This window comes from Schistocerca cancellata, chromosome 4 (assembly GCF_023864275.1).
Source record: "Schistocerca cancellata isolate TAMUIC-IGC-003103 chromosome 4, iqSchCanc2.1, whole genome shotgun sequence".
NCBI lineage: Eukaryota > Metazoa > Arthropoda > Insecta > Orthoptera > Acrididae > Schistocerca > Schistocerca cancellata.
This window is the reverse complement of record NC_064629.1, coordinates 264,476,624-264,498,622: the sequence shown is the minus strand read 5'-3', so window position 1 is coordinate 264,498,622 and position 21,999 is coordinate 264,476,624. Positions and strand designations below refer to the sequence as shown.

The 21,999-nt window shown below is 42.6% G+C and overlaps 1 protein-coding gene and 1 non-coding gene across 2 annotated transcripts in view; one reads left to right on the top strand and one right to left on the bottom strand.

Annotated features, from left to right (window-relative positions):
- Positions 1 to 21,999, top strand: part of LOC126184589 (uncharacterized) — a 181,555-nt gene that overhangs the window by 54,604 nt on the left and 104,952 nt on the right. The gene's annotated exons all lie outside the window — the stretch shown is intronic.
- Positions 9,085 to 9,159, bottom strand: Trnat-ugu (transfer RNA threonine (anticodon UGU)). Its single transcript has one exon. It is a non-coding gene; the product is annotated as a tRNA-Thr (tRNA).

Genomic DNA, 21,999 nt, shown 5'->3' with positions numbered 1-21,999 from the left:
AACACATTAACTTTTGGTGAATTGCGAATTTGCTGCACGAATGCGTGAGGATTCTCTACCGCCCAGATTCGCACATTGTGTCTGTTCACTTCATCATTAAGAAAAAATGTTGCTTCATCACTGAAAACAAGTTTCGCACTGAACGCATCCTCTTCCATGAGCTGTTGTAACCGCGCCGAAAATTCAAAGCGTTTGACTTTGTCATTGGGTGTCAGGGCTTGTAGCAATTGTAAACGGTAAGGCTTCTGCTTTAGCCTTTTCCGTAAGATTTTCCAAACCGTCGGCTGTGGTACGTTTAGCTCCCTGCTTGCTTTATTCGTCGACTTCCGCGGGCTACGCGTGAAACTTGCCCGCACGCGTTCAACCGTTTCTTCTCTCATTGCAGGCCGACCCGTTGATTTCCCCTTACAGAGGCATCCAGAAACTTTAAACTGCGCATACCATCGCCGAATGGAGTTAGCAGTTGGTGGATCTTTGTTGAACTTCGTCCTGAAGTGTCGTTGCAATGTTATGACTGACTGATGTGAGTGCATTTCAAGCACGACATACGCTTTCTCGGCTCCTGTCGCCATTTTGTCTCACTGCGCTCTCGAGCGCTCTGGCGGCAGAAACCTGAAGTGCGGCTTCAGCCGAACAAAACTTTATGAGTTTTTCTACGTATCTGTAGTGTGTCGTGACATATGTCAATGAATGGAGCTACAGTGAATTTATGAAATCGCGTCAATCAATTGTAATAGCCCTGTACTGATGTAAACAAAATACTACAATTTTTTCCCCGTTAAGGGCCATTAGATTCCACCCCAAGTGGAAGTCTTTTTTTCCACCCCAAAAACGTTTCATTCTTCCTCTGGCTGCCTGCTTCCTCTTCCCTGCCCACCTACTGTTCTGTTTCTGCTCATCGCGGAAGCCCTTCAAGTTGTTGATCACTGACCTCTACTTCGAGTGGTTAGAGCTCTCTATAGTGCCTTGTTGTTTATTCCAGTTCGACAGTTTCCTCTGTGAGTTACTAATGCTGATATGGTGTCCTACTCGGAAAAGTGGCCACACTACTCTTCATGAAAAATGCCCAAAGTGTTTGACCTAATAGCAGTTAGTTACTTCCGTATATCACGCATAATACCACAAATCAGACTGACTTCTAAATAGTTTTATATACGAAGCTATCATACAGCAATCTATCCCTTTGAGATGATTTTGAATTAATGAATGTATATTACTTAAAGCCGTCTCTGTTCTGTTATATTTTGTATGAAACGAAAATCATATTGAATACAGTCCGTACCAGCCGCTTGGTATTGTTTCAGATACTAGGACATCAAGATTCTTAGAAAATCTCTCCTAAAATCAAAAAGACAAACACTGGATATTGTTGAGATGGCACTGGCTACTGTAGGATTTAAGCCATTGTAGGGCACTGCCGCTAATACCATACTTTCCAAGTTCGTAAATAGGCAATGCATGGTTTACTGAATCAAACGCCTTTGTGAGGTCGCAGAAAATTCCTGCCACCTTATTTCTCTTGTCTAATGATGTACTTATTTTCTCAATGAAACTGTTTACTGCGTCTATGATGTTTTTCCCCTGCTGCAAAGCAAATTGATTGTTTAGAATAACTGAATATTTTGCAATGAATGTTTGGATTTGTGCAACAACAAGTTTTTCGGATATTTTAGATAGGTCTGAGAGAATCGAGATAGGACGATAATTTCCCATTATCTCTCTTGATCCCTTCTTGAAGAGTGGTTTGGCTTCAGCATATTTCAGAACCTCTGGTAAACAGCCCTCTTCAAAACATTGATTTATTATTTGTGCTAGTGTGTTTGCAATTTTGTTGTGTACCACTTTAATAACTTTGGTGGGTATTCCATCCCAATCTGCAGATTTTTTGTTTCTTAATGTTAGGATAGCATTTTCTACATCCTCCACAGAAACTTTTAAGAATTTTGTAAAGTTTTCAGAGTTTTCACGTAGGCCAAAGGAATTTACTTTGTCGTGACGATCTGTTACATGTGCATCAGACTTTGCTACATTTATAAAGAAGTCATGAAAGTACTCTGGTATTTGAGTTTGATTTACAATAGTATTTCCTTCAATGTCAATTTTTGAAATATCTTGGCTACAGGCTTTAACACCTAACTCATATTTTTACGATTTAAAATTAGCATGTTATTTGCCAGTTGTTTTGCTGCCCTGACAACTCTTTTAAATATGGTTTTATACAGTCTAACATATTTAATGAAATCAATATCTTTATTATATTTTAGTTCTCTGTGCAGTTGCCTTTTCCTTACGTGGTTTATTTTTATGCCCTGGGTAATTCACTTTACTTTATTTCTTATTTTATTGCTGCAGAGTCTAGGTGGAAATGTTTCATTTAAGACACCAAGAAAACTATTTAGGAATTTCTCAAAGTTTTCCTCACTTGAGTTATTATGATCTAAAGGCCATGTTTTCTCTTTTAGCTTCTCACTAAATGTTAGTAAGTTTTCTTTGCTAAAGCTCCTGCTCACATGGGTTCTCATACGTGAAATGTTCCTGTCTGTCTGTGGCAGCTCAGTGAACAATGCACAATGATCTGAAATACTTAGATCTACACAAAATTTATACACATCTTCATATACATAATTAATTAGAACTTTGTCAATACATGTTGCTGATTGCCCATTCTCTCTGGTAGATTCAAAGAAATTCAATTTGAAACCCTATTTCTTTACCAAGTCAGTGAATCTTGAAGCGTGATATCAATATTAAAATCAGCAGCTATTACAATTTTTTCTTTTTTCCTCTACAAAGGTCTTCTAGCATAATTTGAAGCCGAGATAAGAATGGTTCTGTTGTTGACGTACCTGTAATTCTGTATATTGAGATTATTATAACATTTGCTAGTGAGTCCACTATTTCTACACAACAACTCTCAAACACACATTCTTCATTGAAATAATTAAAAGAGTTTCTGGTCTCATGATTTATATCACTATGTAGAAGTATATATGAGACTCCACGTGACTCGTTTCTTCCGCAAAAGCTACTTGCTAATCTGAAGTTCCCTATTTTGTCTAGAATTTTAATTGTGTCCTCAGTAAACCAATGGTCATTTAAACAAACAACTCTAATATTTGCACATTCCGACAAAATGATTTCCAATTCATCTATTTTGGAGCTTTTATTGTTAGAAGCATCAGTGTTTAAATCATTTATATTCCAGTGGATAACATACCTACTTTGATATTAGTTATGGGCTTTAGCACATTTCTTGCCAGATAATGGTTTGCTTTTGTTTTGTCTTTCTTAATGCTACACAAGTGTTTTCACCCCCTTCACTACTTATCAGTTTCCCTTATTTTCTGTACTACTTTCTAAAGACAAGTCGTCGTTTAACGTTGCCCCCAAAAATCTGAATCTGAAAATGTACTTACCTCTCTATTTCAAATTTTTACACGATTCGGAAGAACGTAGGCTATACATATTTTTTAATATATGAATATATATGTAATATGTAAAAGGGAAACGTTGTCACCAAAAATCTCGAAAAGTTGTTGATCGATTTACTTCAGATTTTTGCATATTTCTCTAACGAACATTCAGACAGACATAGGTTATATAAACTCTATGGGGGGAGGGGGGGGGGGGGACGACGGACCACGAACCACGAAGGCATTACTCGAACGGGACGGAAATCGGTAGTTGTGGTGTATATGCACAAACAAACAAACAGAGGATTACGATTTCAGAAGAATTGGATGATTTACTCAAGAAAAAGAAATTGAGCAAGTCAGTAATGTGTTGGTCCACCTTTGGCCCTTATGGAAGCAGTTATTCATCTTGGCATTGATTGAAACAGTTGTTGGATGTCCTCCTGAGGGATATCGTGCCAAATGCTGCCACACTGGCGCGTTAGTCGTCAGAATCCCGAGATGGTTGGATAATGCTCCAAACGTCCTTAGTTGGGGAGAGAACTGATGAACTTGCCGGCCAAGGTGGGATTTGACATACACAAAGACAAGCAGTAGAAGCTTTCGCCGTGTGCGGGCGGGTATTATCTTGCTGAAATGTAAGTCCAGGACGGCTTGCCATAAAGGGCAACAAAACGGGGAATAGAATATCGTCGACTTACTGCTGTGCTGCAATGGTGCCGCGGATGACAACCAAAGAGGTCTTGCTATGAGAAGAAATGCCACCGCAGACCATCACTCCTGGTTGTCGGGCTGTACGGCGGACAACAGTCGGGTTGGTATCCCACCGCTGTCCGGGGTTTCTACGAAGACGTCTTCGCTGGCGATCGGGACTCAGTTCGAAGCGTGACTCATCACTGAAGCCAGTTCTACCCCAATCAATGAGATTCCAGGCCGAAGACGTGTCTGGAGACGCCTCGGACAGCAGTGGGATTCCAGTCTATCATTCGCCGCACTGTCCGACAACCAGGAGCGACGGTCGAGGGTGCCATTTCTTTTCATAGCAGACCCTTTTTGGTTGCTCAATTTGTGAAGCTCTTCCTCTTGAATAAACCAATCAGTTTTTTTGAAATCGTGATCCTTCGTTTATCTGTTCTCGTACATCACATCTACCGATTTCCGTCCCATTCGAATAATTCCTTCGTGGTGCGTCGTTTTTTGTCTTAAAGTGTATTTTTAATATTTATAATACATAAAAAGTATATAAAGGGAAGATATACTTACCAAAAATATCGAAAAGTTCTTTACAGAATTACTTCAGATTATTAGACAATACTGTAATGAACACTCGGACGGCCGTGACTAAATATATTTTTTAATATGTAGCAAAGAAAAACGGAGTACACAATGAATTTGGTAATGGCCTCCGCGAAGTTGCTTGCTTGGGTTGACATTGTCGTGAACATCGTAGTTCAAGCAAGGTGAGGAACAAGTCATGAATTTTTAGTTGTGATTTATCCATGAAAGGCGATGTCTCTTCTCTATACGGATCTCTTACTTGCTGAAAATCCTGACGTACTAGATGATAGTTGATTTCCACGTAGAACAGTATGTGTTGTATACATTTCGTTTCTTCGGCATAGAACAATGAAAACAAAGAAACGCGCTGTCTGTGCTAATAAAGCGTAAGCTCTAAATAGCCATTATGCTTGTATCACTGGTGTTCTTACCGTTGAAAAAAGAAAAAAGATGTTATAAAATCACTGAAAAATTTTACTAGCGTTTCATCTTCCAATCCTTAAGCCTAACTACCATTTTTACTAGCGCCAAAGGCGTGTAGTTGTTGCTGACGTTGGGGTAAGCTGTTCGTTGTGACAAGAATGAATGATGGCAGAGGTTTAGTCACATTAAATTAAGGCATAAGTATTGCAGAAAAAGTTATCACGAAAAATTAAAAACCGTCCTTAATATTAAATCAAATTGTTCAAATGGATCTGAGCACTATGGGACTTAACATCTGAGGTCATCAGTCCCCTATAACTTAGAACTACTTAAACCTAACTAACCTAAGGACATCACACACATCCATGCCCGAGGCAGGATTCGAACCTGCGCGGTTCCAGACTGAAGCGCCTAGAACCGCTCGGCCACACCGGCCGGCAATATTAAATCAGTTCTGACTATCGTAATAACATCCCGTTGGGCATTAAGCTAGTGCGTTCTGTAAATCTAGACAGGACCGACTTGCACAAGGCCTCTTTAGAGCAGCGAAACGGTTTTTGTCACCCTGAAGACTACTGCTGCAAGTCGATCGAAACGTCGGCGTTTATCCTTTACTTCCTGTATAATTGTACAGAATGGAGATGCCTAATGCCCAGACAAACGCCGTCCGAACAGGCCTTGAAGGCCCAAAGATACCTACCGGCCACCGTATCATCCTCAGCTCTTAGGCGTCATCGGATGCGGATACGGAGGGGCATCTGGTCAGCACACTGCTCTCCCGGGTTCTCAGTTTTCGTGATCGGCTAATGCCCAAAAATATTTTGATCAGATTGGCAATGATCGCGGAAGCCTACACACTCACTTGAAATTCGTGCAGCTTCGTAACTTAGACCTCTCACCGCCCAGACCGTGTTTCACATTCTAATATTTCATTCATGTAACCCCTTCCGTCGTCCCCGTTGTTTCATTTTTTTTGTAGCGTATTTGTATGTAAAATTCATTCGTTTTTATTATTGAGTGATTATGCAGTCGACATTTTCATATAAATAACTCACATAAATGCTGTGGTGGTTCCTTTGAAGAGTGCGTCGCCGGTTTCTTTCTCTACCCGCGCTTGTGTTCAATCTGTTCACGGGACGTTAAACCCATAGCTTCCTCCCTCAATGAACACTGGCTGACAGCGAAGTTTTCCAATGAATTCTTCAAATCGATTTAATTCGTTAGTCAGATAAAATCAAAGTTATCTTTGTGAATTTATTACATTTCTAAATACAGAGGCAGGAAACTTGTCAGTGTATACTTTGTACCTGGAAGAAGCAAAGAGAAACGCAAACTGAAAATAGTGTTTGGGGGCACTGTTTCCTTCATTTCTATGAACATGTTGTCAAATATTCCGTCGTAAAGATCTTTCCTTAAAAGCGCACGTTCATGTGTCTCTCTACATTTCCATTTAGCATGACTGTCTTCAGAACTGTAAAATGTTCGCTGTTCTTTCGTAGTCTAGTGTTGCTTTCTTCGTTTATTGAACTTCCTTTGTACAAAACATTTAGTAATACACGTGCAGACAAGAAGGTGGCTCAGTTCTAGTCCGAAAAGTCTTCCGGGAAAACGGGTACAGCCACGGACATGTGTCACAGGCCATATCTGGTGTGACACGCAAGAAACACACCAACAGAGAAGAGAACACCACCGAAGAAGAAAGCAAGAAACTTGTGTTTTTGCATTTCTGTGGTACAGTGTCGGGAAAGATTAGCCGGCTCCTGAAGAGATATAACATTTCATCGGTGTTCAGGCCCCCAGCAAAAATTCGACAGCTCATGAGGCCTGTGAAGGACGATCTAGGGCTTAGAACGCCTGGAGTGTACAAGATACCATGTCTGTGTGTGGCTGTTACTACGTAGGCCAAACAGTACGCACTGTGGAGCACGCCGGACGGAACACGAGAGGTGCTTACGCCTACGCTATCCAGAAAATTCAGCCGTGGCAGAGCACACCTCAGAAAATGGACACCGAATTCTATTCGACGAAACATCTGTCGTTATGAGGACGAAGGAATTTTGGGATAGCGTCATAAAAGAAGCTATTGGAATAAAAACTTCTGAAAACACCATCAACAAAGACGGCCTTTGCAGCTCAGCACAGCCTGGGACCCGGCCATCGCGAGGTTAATATGGGCGCGACGGACGCGGTATGAAAACATTACCATATATGGCGAGGAAGAGAGCACTAGTGACGTCACAGCGAGCAGTGTGGGTACATAACGACGCGGCCGCGGCGACACAGCAGTCATTCTTACCACTTGACAATGACTGAGGAGAGCTCGGTCGAAAGCTCGTGGGATTTTAACCACTTGACGCGCTGGAAGCCCGAGAAAATTTTACTAAGTCTCAGGTGTATCGCAATAACCCTCATAATCCTCAAGAAATGCAGCAAAACATTTCAGATGAGACTGCAGCAATTCCAACAGTACAGCTTCGAACCGCCTTCGGCAACTTGCTGACCGGGTTCAAATGGCTCTGAGCACTATGGGACCTAACATCTGAGGTCATCAGTCCCCTAGAACTTAGAACTACTTAAACCTAACTAACCTAAGGACATCACACACATCCATGCCCGAGGCAGGATTCGAACCTGCGACCGTAGCGTTCGCGCGGTTCGAGACTGAAGCACCTAGAACCGCTCGGCCACACCAGCCGGCTGCTGACCAGGGCCCAGAAAGAAATGAATGGTGGTCACTATCAATATCTGCTATAGTCAAGTTAGTACTATTTCCTTTCCTCTGCTGTGGAACTATGTTCTCCGGGCCACTTTTATTTGCCCCACCCTGTAGCGGCAGTGTCACCCAACAGGCTAGAGAGCATAATAACGCAATTTTTGATCAGTTGGTGGAAAGAGTGTGCGCAAATATCGGAGTTCCCGGCTACACCCTGTTACGTCGGAGTCTGGAGGAAGGGCTATTCTGCAGACGACATGTTTTCGCTGGGATTTTTGCAGATATTTGGACGACTCTCTAGAGGCGTATTTTGTATCACTGTGCTACTAATGAAGTGTCGTTGGTTGGAGGCACCGGAATTTCATTGTGATGTCACATAATCTAGTACTGTAGTGTGGTATTTCTTATACAATATCTTTGGCTAGAAATGGGTAGTGCTTATAGCATTTTCTACGACGTCTCAACATGACGTCACTGTTTCTGTCAATGTGTTCCTTTCTAACACTATGACGTCACATACTAGTAATGGAGTGGTGGCTTTGCAATCATACATAAATCGGGGCAATGATGAAGTGATGTCGTGAAGTGACGCGATGCAATGACGACACATGACTCTCGGAATTGCGTAAAATTGTAGAAAAATAAGAATAATCATATATATATATATATATATATATATGACGGTAGTATCTGTTCCCGAAAGAACAGTTACCGTGGATGACCATGCAGCTTTGCTAGAAATGAAATGATAATTAAATGGACACCCTAGCTGCAAACAGGCGTTGATGTACTTCATTGGGGACATGTTGAAAATGTCGGCCCTGACCGGGACTCGAACCCGGGATCTCCTGCTTACATGGCAGACGCTCTATCCATCTGAGCCACCGCGGGCACAGAGGATAGTGCGTCTGCAGGGACTTATCCCTTGCACGCTCCCCGTGAGATCCACATTCCCAACATGTCCACACCACTACATTCGTAGTGCGCCTAATAGATGTTTGTCCATCATACTCATTACTCGTGGCAGATTAATCTACCAAGTCCCGTACGAGTTCGGGCATAGCGTGTGCGTTCGCACAAGAAGGTCAATGGCCGGGAAGCCATATTTTAACTATATATGGCGGTAGTATCTGTTCCCGAAAGAACAGTTACCGTGGATTACCATGCAGCTTTGCTAGAAATGAAATGGTAATTAAATGGACACCCTAGCTGCAAACAGGCGTTGATGTACTTCACTGGGGACATGTTGAAAATGTGTGCCCCGACCGGGACTCGAACCCGGGATCTCCTGCTTACATGGCAGACGTTCTATCCATCTGAGCCACCGCGGGCACAGAGGATGGTGCGTCTGCAGGGACTTATCCCTTGCACGCTCCCCGTGAGCGTCTGAGTGTGGCGTCTGCTGGTGCCTCAGAATATCAATTTTCTATTAAAAATGGACGTTGTTTGATGTAATTTGTTATTAACAAAGAGTCTAGAACCTATCCCTATGGTGAACAGCCTCATACAATCCCAGTTATAACAGATGGAGTTGGGTTGGTGAGCTTCAATATAAGGGTATCTAATTAGGTCACATACTACATAGCGATTGCCTGAGAGCATCATGACGTCGACACGACGTTCGGAACAGTCTTTCATAACTGGGCGTAAAATTGTGGGAAAATCCTGTAAAAATGCGTAAAATTGTGGAAAACGTTGGAAAATACGTAAAAATGAGAGTATATTTGTATCAGGCTGGGTGTGGTGCCACGAAATATTGTTATTAACAAATCGACCTAGGGTGACGTAATTTGTTGTTGGCATGTAGACACAGCCTGCTCCAGAGTACACCCAATTATAGAACTCAGAAAACTACGAAAAATATGTAAAAATTTGTATACTTACATATCTACCTGGGTGTTGCTCGTCTGGTGCTTCGTAATATTGGTGTTAACAAATAGAATTCAGATGGCATAATTTGTTATTAACAAATAGACCTCGAGTGACGTTATTTTTTATGAACAAATAGACACATCCTAAACCTCTTCCGAAGGTATCCAGCTCCAGAGTACCTCCAGTTATAAAATACGAAAAATGTGGAATTATGAGAGTACTTATATATCTGGCTGGATGTGGTCTTTGCTGTTGTCATGTAATATTGTTATAAACACACAGACGTATCCTCTCCCTAAGCTGTCCAGACCTATAGTAACCCCTCCCCTATAAATGTCCCAGTTATAAAAGCTGAAGGTGTGGAGGAGATGCATGATCGTCATTGGTCTAGTGGGGTGGGAGGAGAAGATGGGGAGGAGGGGAGGGTCTGGTGATTCCCCTGAGTGACTTCGATCACTTCCTGGTGGCTGTCTGGGAGAGAGGGAGTGGGGGCACCAAGGAGCCCAAGTCATCAATCTGTCTGGATGTGTAACACGATACCAGATATGATACGAAAGATATCTTGTTTCGTATTCCCACTGGTATACTACTTACAGACCATATTGGCCATCTTGGACCATACTGGCGCATTAGTTGAACTGTGCCCCGTCACACATCTACTGCAGTCTCCAATACTGGGCAAGGTAAAGTAGGTCTAGGATGAAATTTGAGCCCAATTACCTGGGGACTTAATCGTGAAGTCTAAATTTCAGATACATTTCTACTAACCAGAGCAATATTTCTAACTGAAACCAGTGTCGGTTCGTAACTGCGATCACAGTTTTCTCGCAAACGGCGTGTTTGCGGACTCATGTTTACTGGAACGTTTTTGCTTGTGTATCATATGCTTGCACATACGAGTCAATCTTCGCAATTAATTTTGACCCACCCTGTATATTCAGCAACAAAATTTTTGCTATAATGCTTATAAATGAATGAATAAATAAATAAATAAATAAATAATAAAACTCGTGTGGCACACTGCTTGTGGAAATATTTTAATCTGGCGCATTTCAGTGACGCGTCATTTAGTTTAAAGTAGTGCAGCCGCCTTGAATCTAACGCAGGTCCACCTCGTGAAAAGCTCGAATACCACCACTGAACTATGGAGGGTGATTATTACATCAGCGACACGAGTCAGATGCTTGCTATTGGATGTTATTAACCTCAATGTATCTTGAGTAGTAAATTGCAACTGCTCATCACAACAAAATCCGGGCACTTAGCCAGTGCTGAGGAATAAACTGTTTGCGGATAGAATGACGGGCCCTAGCCAGCTTTGGCACCTCCCTCCTCTTCCCCATTGCAGAGCCGAGAATGACATCCCCACAATCTGGCTGCGACATATGAGTTCGGATGCAGTGTGTAATTGGTCTCCTAGGGAGTTCTTGTCCCATACTGACACATTATTCTGTGTCCGTCTGTCCAGCTCTTTTGTGAAATTAATCTGTGTTTTTACTGTATTCACAACAACAAGCGAACTGAAAAAAATATGTCTGTAAAAAGAAATCATCTGGCGCATGTTATCGAAAAAGAAGAGAACAGGAAAGGAAAGAAAATGAAGACCAAGCTAAGAACATGGAAGCTTTTTTACGTCGCTTTTTACAAGCAGTGAAAAATCTCGTAAACATATTATTTCTCCTAATAGAAATTCCGCGAGCTTAGACGGTGACCTCGCTACAGCTACAACTGACCCTTCATGAGTTGAACCATTGCTGGTGCAGGTAAGAGGTTTTTTTGTGTAGGCCTACTAGCTGCCTAATTTAGTTTCTTGTTAAAAAAAACCTAATTTACTATGAGTAATTGAATTTTATTAGTGTAATTCTTTGTTATTGCAATCAGCACATTGATTTGTAATCAAATAAGTAAAAGTAATATGATATTTAATAATGAAAAAAATGAAATGACGTGATCGTATGGCATTGGTGGCCGGGAGGCCCCATGTGGGGAAGTTCGGGCGCCGTAATGCAAGCCCTTTTTAGTTGACGCCACTTCGGCGACTTGCGAGCCAATGATGTTGAAGAACACACAACACCCAGTCATCACGAGGCAGAGAAAATCCCTGACCCCACCGCGAATCGAACCCGGGACCCCGTGCGACGGAAGCGAGAACTCTACCGCAAGACCACGAGTTGCAGACGATATTTAATAATGATGAGTCTCGACAGTTTGGCTCGCACAAGAAAGGGTAAGGGAGGGGGGGGGGGCAAGAGCGGGAAATGACATTTTGCTTGTGTGGAAAAATGTTCTAGAACTAGCCCTGGTAGACAAGTGTAGGTAGTATAAGTGTAGGGGTCTGTTAGGAAGTATCTACATTTCTGAACTTCTGCCTCATAAATCTGGTTCTTTCTAGCTTTGTACCTACTTCTACTTTGTATCTTACGAGTGTATACTTACTCGCAGTTGAAAAGTGTTTTAGAGCAGTCATATCCTTTACAATTTCTTTACCATATGATAAAATGTAATCTCTGTCATTTCTAGACCCATTTGCTCCTCGCCAAGTATAATATGGTTACTAAATATTTGACAGCGACCATTATGCAGAGCCGGCGCGGTGGCCGTGCGGTTCTAGGCGCTACAGTCCGGAGCCGCGGGACTGCTACGGTCGCAGGTTCGAATCTTGCCTCGGGCATGGATGTGTGTGATGTCCTTAGCTTAGTTAGGTTTAAGAAGTTCTAGGGGACTGATGACCTAAAATGTTAAGTCCCATAGCGCTCAGAGCCATTTTTTTGAACCATTATGCTTACTTTAAGATTTGCTAGTAAAATAGTCCAGCTGTTGGGTTTGTTGCACTGTACATATTTCAGAATTTATGGACAATTTGGGAATATTTTGACGAATAAATTACGACATCTGCAAATAAAGTCTCACAATATATCGAATGATATACACTTAAGAAGTAAGAACTGATAGTTACGTAACGTGATCACGTAATTTATTAAGCTTTGTTTAGTGTATTAAGTGCAATGTTGTAGTCAGTTAGTGATATTTTCATATTTCAGGGTAATATAGTGTAGATGCACTGCAGTTAATTCCGGTTGTATGGGTGATGTGACTTAGAGCCATATAAATAATTAAATAAAAATCTGGGATACGGCTGCTCTTGGCCAAATGGCTACCTACGCCACGCTAATAAATGTATGTGTAGCTCCCGCAAATCATCACACGCCACGCCGTACTGGTTCCACATGTATCCGCCAGAGATGCTCGCGGCAATGTGACGATATTCCTCATGTTGGAAAGCGGAGGTACAAAAGGGTGGGGGGAGAGGGGTTGGGGGGGGGGGGAGAGTGATATAAATAAGCAGAATGAAAATTAAAGTGAAGAAAAGTAACTGTGATGCTTCCCCGCTTCTTCTCCTGCGTAAGTAACGTTTACTTCTCACATCACGCCCCACCTACGCCTCGTGCTACGCTATAGATCAATCTGCTATCACACAGTAGGCAATGACGTTCGAGAACTTTTTGTGTGCACTCGCTAAGAAAGGTTGAGATATTATACTTTAGCCGCATGCCGCGATAGTTCTTTTAACTAATTCATGGGCTACTTGGTTACAATGCCGTCTCCAATGCGCACGGTATTTTGAGAACTTCAAAATAATTTTCATCGTCCACTAACACCGGAGAGTCAGTAAAGGTGTAGGTAAGATCACTGTGTAACGTTGAGAGTACGACTGCAAACAGTGCTGCGCAAACAAATCAAATGTTGCAGTACTTACATGGATGTCGAAGCGTTGTTCTTATGTAACAACCTTTGTATGCGCGATGTGTGAAATTAATCACCGACGTTCGTATCAAGGGATATTCTACATTGACATAAGATCACAACATATTCTGTGTGCGTTGTTCTGTAGCATATGTGGCCGGATATCGTTTCTGTCACCCCACCCACCTGCCGGGACGGAATTTGTGGGCCCCATTTGTCTACGTCCAGTGTTATCCCATGTCAAAGTATGAGAACGTTTCCAAAGTGCTTGTGAATCGTGTAGCAGGGAGATGGATACCAGCCCGGTATTCACGAAGTTGGATGTGAGAAACCGCCTAAAAACCATATCCAGGCTGGCTGGCACACCGGTCGTCGTCACTAATCCACCGGGCGGTTCTATACAGGTCCGGTACATCTTTCCGAATCTCGAAAGTGGCGTGCTAACGCGCGCAGTGATCCGGGCAGGTTACACGAATTACTATATACATGCGGTATGATCTCTGCAGGATTCGACACTACGTACAGGATTGGCTGCAGGGTGCACATTTTATATCATTCTCATGTTCCCTCAGTTAACTCGCAGTGGCTCAGTAAGGAAAGATATGGTCTGGCAAGAACAGATTTACAATGTGTCCACTTATTCTTGAACGGTCTTGCGTGTGCGGGCATGAAGGCCGGTTGGTGGGTGAGGGGAGGGGAAGGGGGTGGAAGTTGGTGAGGCAAAAACGAGAAGCGAGCTCAGCCCCGTAGACACACTCGTAAGCAAAAGAAAGAGAGAGCACTCCTGTCGCTATGGCTAAAGCAATAGTTGATTACGTTCCGTGACTGGGATATCGTCAGTTATCATACAAACCGTCGGCGTGGCAGTCGAGTCAAGGATAGGCAAGACGTGCGATATCAGCGCATTTGATCGCGGCGAGATCGTGAGCGCCTGACGCATCGAACACTCCGTCTTCGAGATAGTACAACCTGTGGGTTTTTCACGTGCTCTCGTGTCATAGCTGTACCGTAAGTACCTCGTTTTGGAGAGCACCACTGGTGCCATAGTCAACAGTCGTGGGGAATGATGTGTCAGTGATAGGAGACGAGCGCCGCGCGGTATTAGCCGAGCGGTCTCAGGCGCTGCAGTCATGGCCTGTGTGGCTGGTCCCGGCGGAGGTTCGAGTCCTCCCTCGGGCATGGGTGTGTGTGTTTGTCCTTAGGATAATTTAGGTTAAGTAGTGTGTAAGCGTAGGGACTGATGACCTTGGCAGTTAAGTCCCATAAGATATAACACACATTTGAACAGGAGACGAGCTATTATTCGACAACAGCATGGAGGACTGGTATCTCATTTGCTTCGTCCACAGTGTTAACTCGACACTGAAACAACGATTTAAGGGAACCACGGAAAACCTAAATTTGAACCACTTTCCTCCAGAATGCGCATCGAGTGCTGACCATTGCGCCACCTCGTTCGGTCGACGATGCGAAACAGTGCGTTTGCCCGTACGTGTGCCAAACTTCGGTTCTATCGTCCAAATGCACAGATGCCTCAGACTGCAATGGAAACGTTGACAAAAAATGAGTAAGGAATATAACGGATTAACCCCTGCCGACGACGAGGTCATTAGGGACAGAGCACGAGCTCAGACAGGGTTTGGACGGGGAAATTTCAAAGGAACAATCCCGGCGATTTGGGGTAATCACGGAAAACCAGTATCTGGATACTCGGACGGACATTTGAACCAGTGTCATTCCGCATACGAGTCCGGTGTCTTCTCAATGCGTCACATCGCATGGTGAGCTCAGGAGAGGGATGTGCAATTTCGGATTGGACAAGGATAGAGGAAGTAATCAATTCTGTCATTCGCCTTAAGTGTTTTAGGGAAAACAAGCGAAAACTAAACTCACGGTACACACGTCTATGCAAAGCACCTTCACCAATGAACGTTACATGCATATTCTGAATTCTTTTTATATTCATTGGTATTTACAGTGAGTTAGGTGATCTGGATTCGCACAGTCTGCAAAAAGTATATCACCATTGACAGTTACATGGCTTAGCCTGAAGTGTGAATGTGAACATGGAAATAAATGCAGAATGGTCGTAAATACAATTAATGCATAATTCGTATTAACCTGAGCAGAATTTCTTTTCAATTTAAGCCATTATTTAACAGCAAGTACTTACAATAAATTGGTTGTAAGTTATGCCATAATTACATACTTATGATTGTGTACTTGTGATTAAAATGTCAATGACTCATGTCCCAGTTTTAGCTATGTACAGTAAATGAAGGGGTTTAATACTGGTATTCAATCGGAAGCACGAACACATAATAACAGCTAGTTCGCAATGCCAAACCTAACTTATCAGTTACTCTCACTTACAGGAAATGCAAATCATCATAACGGACGTAGTGTCCACGCTATTAGAATAAAAAGCGTTTTCTCTTTATAAGTCGGACACATGAGAAGTATCGAAACAGCGGTCGAGGCACGGAGCAAGCTGACATAAGTAACGCAATATTATGATCGCACTACATGGCTTCAGAAACTATGGAGGTCATTTTAAATGTCACTGAAGAGAAAACCACAACTTGCCACAATTTTGGAATGAATGATTTATCTCACCGTAACTAGTTTCGGATCAAGGTCCACTGTCACAAAGAAGAGAGAATTTTTCGTACAAATTTAGAATTTTTGTCGTGTAATAGAATATTTATGATTTTGTGTTTTGTAAAATCTTTGACGTTATATGCAAGGTCTACACATTTTAATCACTTGAGGAAAATTTTTACTTCATACATTAGAACATAGAGGTCTGTGTAATTGATATGAAATAGACAGAACCATGAACTTCGTTATGGAGAAGATGGTGGGCACATGTGTTTAAGTATTTTATGTTTATATGTGACGACACGTCGGGAAAGTAATTTGGTTTGCTGTACCAAAGTTCAAGATGATAGAGCCATGGAATCTTCTACATCTATGATGCCTATTACTGCAAAGATTTTTGCTCCTAAGCTACATCACGACGAAAGCTATGAATTTAATTTTTAAAATTAGTGACATTGTCGTGTCATAACTTTTTGTTTGTTTTTGTTTTTGGCAGGTTACTGTTTAGTTTTCCTTTTTCACTTACTAAGCTAACTAAAGCAGAATATATGTTATATGTATCAATACAAAATTCTAGGAGTTGGTGAGGGTACATTTGGTTTCTTAAATCTTGTTGGTCATTCAAGGTGCGGTCTGGATTGAATGGGGCTGAATATTTCTAATTCTTGTAACAAATTTACCTGTACTTCCTTCTCAGCAAAATGTAGTATTTATAAGTTTTAGGCAGTGGTATTCTTTGTGTGTGCATGCTGGACCGTGTCATCAGCAAAAGTTGATTTATTTAAGTTGTTCTGGTGCTTTGGGTATTGCATCCTACCAGCTTGGTCAATATAAAATTTTGATTTATAAATGTTGAATTAGTGGTGTGATTCATTCTTTAAATTTAATATATGAATTAGTTTAATTTAAATTTTATTATTCAGGGAAAAACTAATCTTAATCTTTTTAGCAAGGAAGATGTTTGCAATCTGATCTTAGACCTTGTCAGTGAATGGCATGCAGACATACATATGCGGAGGGGGGCTAGGGAGAGGTGGTGGTGGGGGGGGGGGGTTGATGTGGTAAAATGTTGATTATAGGAGTGGAGACTAGAACGACAGAATTCTTGGCTGCTGCTTTAGCTAGTTGCGCAACCGTCGGTGCTCGACGGCTTGTGGCTTTCATATGATTTAAATAGGCTCGGGTGTATGCTTCCTGTGTTAAATCAACTTTAATTTTGTTTTTGAAACGATTTAGTCATCAATGCTATATGCATACAGAAATGACACTCTCTGTTAAGATCCGTCTGAAGCCTCTTCTCTGACTTTTCGGGATATGTTGTTAGCTGATTGTTTTTTAAGTGAAGGTGAAGCTAGCTCAAAAACAGACTGCCCATCGTGTCTTACTGAAAGTGTAATTTGACGTACTCATTCAGTACGAAAACCTCAAACTGGTATAACGCGATATTGTATATGAAGTTCTCAGTATATAGGTCGTGTCAGATTGAAGTGGGAACTGTGAAAAAGAAGACAACATATACTCCACGGCGAAGCTGCGCTATCTCGACTGCTGACCCTGAGAAGGGGCGGAGCCGTGGCTCTCCGTCGCTCACTGGCCGCACTTCGGGCTTGTGCAGACTTTATCATTAGCTACTGTACAACACCTGGAAACGGTACAGAATCCTACATCTACGGCGTACATACTGGAAACTGAATTTTATTTCCCGATTAAACTCATAACATTCGTTATTTCATTCAAGTATATTTATTGATGATTATAGCAAATCACGTGTAATAGTCAGCATTTAAAGCAGTTTCTATGTATAACTATCGTCTTGTCTGACTGTAAAGACAGGGAGGCACCGCAGGTGCCCTCGCAGTCTACATACAGTGACGGGAAAAAATCGCAACATCAAAAATTAATTAATGTAGAGTGATGAAATTCTGGGACTACGTTTGTCTAGGTAAATATATTTAAGTTATTAACATTACAAAATCAGAGGTTAATGCAGGCGCGAGGTCAGCCATTGCAAATGTGAAACGCTGGTGCATTAATAACCGTGTAACAAACAGACTGTTGAATGCAAGCATGCAAATGTGCATGCAATGTGTTGTACAGGTGCCGGATATCAGTTCGTGGTATGGAGTTCCATGCCTGTCGCACTTGGTCAGTCAATACAGGACGGTTAATGCTGTTTGTGAATGACGCTGGAGTTGTCGTCCGATGATGTTCCAAATGTGGTCGACTAGGGACAGACCTGGTGATCGAACAGGCCAAGGCAACATATCGACACTCTGTAGAGCACGTTGAGTTACAACATCGGGTATGTGGGTGAGCGTTATCCTGTTGGAAAACAGCGCCCTGGAGTGCTGTTCACAAATTGGCACCAGACAGATCAAATCACCACACTGACGTACAGTTTTGCAAGCGGGGTGCCACGCTGGACCGCAACCCCAGGTGTAGGTACAGTGTGTCTAACATGCAAACAGGTGGACTGCAGGCCTTCAACTAATCTCGTTCGAACAAGATACGGCCATCTCTAGCACCAAGGCAGAACAATCTTTCATCAGAAAACACAACAGACCTCTACCCTACCCTTCAATGAGCTCTCGCTTCACACCACTGAAGTCGCAAATGGCAGTGGTTTGGGGTCGGTGGAATACACGCTACAAGGTGTTTGGATCAGAACTGCCCTTAAAGAAACCGATTTGTAACAGTTATTTTATGTCACTGTGGTGCCAGCCGCTGCTCACATTGCTACTGCAGATGCATTACGATGCACCAAAGCCATACGCCGAACACGATGGACTTCCCTCTCGGTAGTGCCACGTGACCGTCGGGAGTCCGGTCTTCTTCCGACCTTACTATTCCCGTGACCACCATTGCCAGCAATCATGTACAGTGGCTACATTCCTAGCAAGTCTTCTGCAGTATCGGAGAAGGACCATGCAGCTTCTCGTAGCCCTATTACACTACCACATTCAAACCCAGTGAGGTGTTGATAATGGCAACTTTGTCGCCTCAAAGTCATTCTTCATTAACATCAACTCACCACGTCCAATTTCAAAACTAACTAACTCTCACCACCGTTACAGCGCGTATTTAAAGCAACTTGATTTATATCCTCATAATGGTGTTACTAGCGCCATTCTTATGCGACTGATGCGAAACATCATCTTTCAGATGGAGAAACACGCCTATCAAATTTCGTTTGTGTCGTACAGCTCCTTTTTGGTGCTACGATTTTTCCTCGGTGTATCTACATACAGGGTGATACTGAGTTCCACCGGCAAAATTTCGGAGGTTGTTCGGGGATATTTACTGATTATTTTGGTGTAAGGGACGCAAGGTCTCCTGTGACTCGTTACAGAATAATTGCATTTCATTCTGTTTCTTTTCCCATTTATTTTGTATCTGTTTTGCACTGAAAATACACTATGTGATCTAAAGTATACGGACACTTCCAAAAACATATGTTTTTTATGTTAGGTGCATTGTGTTGCCACCTACTGCCAAGTACTCCATATCAGCGACCTCAGTAGTCATTAGATATCGTGAGAGACTAGAATGGGGCACCCCGCGGAACGCATGGACTTCGAACGTGGTCAGGTGATTGGGTGTCACTTGTGTCATACGTCTGTACGCGAGATTTCCACTCTCCTAAACATCCCTAGGTCCACTGTTTCCGATGTGATAGTGAAGTGAAAACGTGAAGGGACACATACAGCGCAGAAGCGTACAGGCCGACCTCATCTGTTGAGTGACAGAGACCGCTGGCAGTTGAAGAGGGACGCAATATGTAACAGACCGACGTCTATCCAGACCATCACACAGGAATTTCAAACTGCATCAGGATCCACTGCAAATACCATGACAGTTAGGCAGGAAGTGAGAAAACTTGGATTTCATGGTCGAGCGGTTGCTCATAAGCCAACTATCACGCCGGTAAATGCCAAACGGCACCTCACTTGGTGTAAGGAGCGTAAACATTGGACGATTGAACAGTAGAAAAATGTTGTGTGGAGTAACGAATCACGGTACACAATGTGCAGGGTGTGGGTATGGCGTATGCTCGGTGGACGTCATCTGCCACCGTGTGTAGTGCCAACAGTAAAATTCGGAGGCGGTGGTGTTATGGTGTGGTCGTGTTTTTCATGGAGGGGCTTGCACCCCTTGTTGTTCTGCGTGGCACTATCACAGACCAGGCGTACGCTGATGTTTTAAGCATCTTCTTGCTTCCCACTGTAGAAGAGCAATTCGGGGATGGCGATTGCATCTTTCAACACGATCGACCACCTGTTCATAATGCACGGCCTATGGCGGAGTGGTTACCCGACAACAACATTCATGTAATAGACTGGCCTGCACAGAGTCCTGACCTGAATCCTATAGAACACCTTTGGGATGTTTTGGAACGCCGACTTCGTGCCAGGCCTCACCGACCGACATCGATATCTCTCCTCAGTGCAGCACTCCGTGGAGAATGAGCTGCCATTCTCCAAGAAACCTTCCAGCACCTGATTGAACGTATGCCTGCGAGAGTGAAAGCTGTCATCAAGGCTGAGGGTGATCCAACTCCATATTTAATTCCAGCATTACTGATGGAGGGTACCACGATCTTGTAAGTCGTTTTCAGCCAGTGTCCGGATACTTTTGATTACATAGTGTATGTGAACAACAGTGTAAATGTATGCTTTCAAGACTTTCTGAGTTGTTAGACTGCATGGTACTAAAACTTCTTCAGTAATCGTCTTTGCTGGCATCTTCTTCAGGATTCCACTGGCGTCACTGTATAGCCGAGAACTGTCGAAAGAGAGTGCCGCGTTCACTTACAAAAGGCAATTTTCTTGCGCTTTTTCGGAGGTGTGGAGCTACTGGGTAAATATCTTCAGGCTGCTGTTGGTGCGCCGTCGTCATAGGGTAAATATTGAAAACAGATGTTCTACTGAAAGAGAGGTGGAATTTAAAATATTATTGTTGTTTTGTTTCGATGGTTTCCTGGTAGCTATTGACGTTCAGTCCTCGCCGTGGCTGGTTGTTTACTTCCGTGATAGCGGGTAACAAAAATGGCTCTGAGCACTATGGGACTTAACTTCAGAGGTCATCAGTCCCCTAGAACTTAGAGCTACTTAAACGTAACTAACCTAAGAGCATTACACACATCCATGCCCGAGGCAGGATTCGAACCTGCGACCATAGCGGTCGCGCGGTTCCAGACTGTAGCGCCTAGAACCGCTCGGCCACCCAGCCGGCCGATAGCGGGTAACAACGACGATGGAAGCCTGTAGCCGTCATCTCTATCGAAATGGTATTCATTGTTCGATCTTTCGACTGCTTGAGGGACTTTTCTTCTACAAATATTACTTTCTCTTGCTAGCACACTTATGTTCTCAAAATTCACAACATGGTCACATTCCTCTTGATGCTCCGCTATTACTGATTTTACATCTTGTGTTAACCCTAGATTACTAAACCATTATAAAATTTAAGATTGCTATTTGCACGAATCTGGTACTGTCAGTATAGGGTGTAAAACAGAATGTATTGTACTTCTTTTGTATGTGACATACAATTGGAGACATTATAATTGTAATTAACTAGTACATAAACTATAAATTATGGCTTCTTTTGAATAAAATATGGAGTAGTAAAATTTACCATGGTTTATTAACAATGTAACATTTTCCCCACTTTAGTGTTCTAGGGTTAAACGTATGTGACGTTCTTTTGTTGTTTTTCCAGTTTCGCCGTTACGTACGGAGTGTTATAATTCAACTTTCGCTACTTGAGAGGGCCTCCATGAAAAACTAGTGATCTTAGGACAAAAAAATTAGTGGAAACGTTTGTAAGGATAAGCGGGAGAGAAATAACGAATAAACCATTAAAAAAAAAACAGATTTTAATTTCCACATGAGAGGGTAACATTTGTTAATTGCGTACTATGTTTACGTCCTAGGCTATAAACGTGGCTCAGTG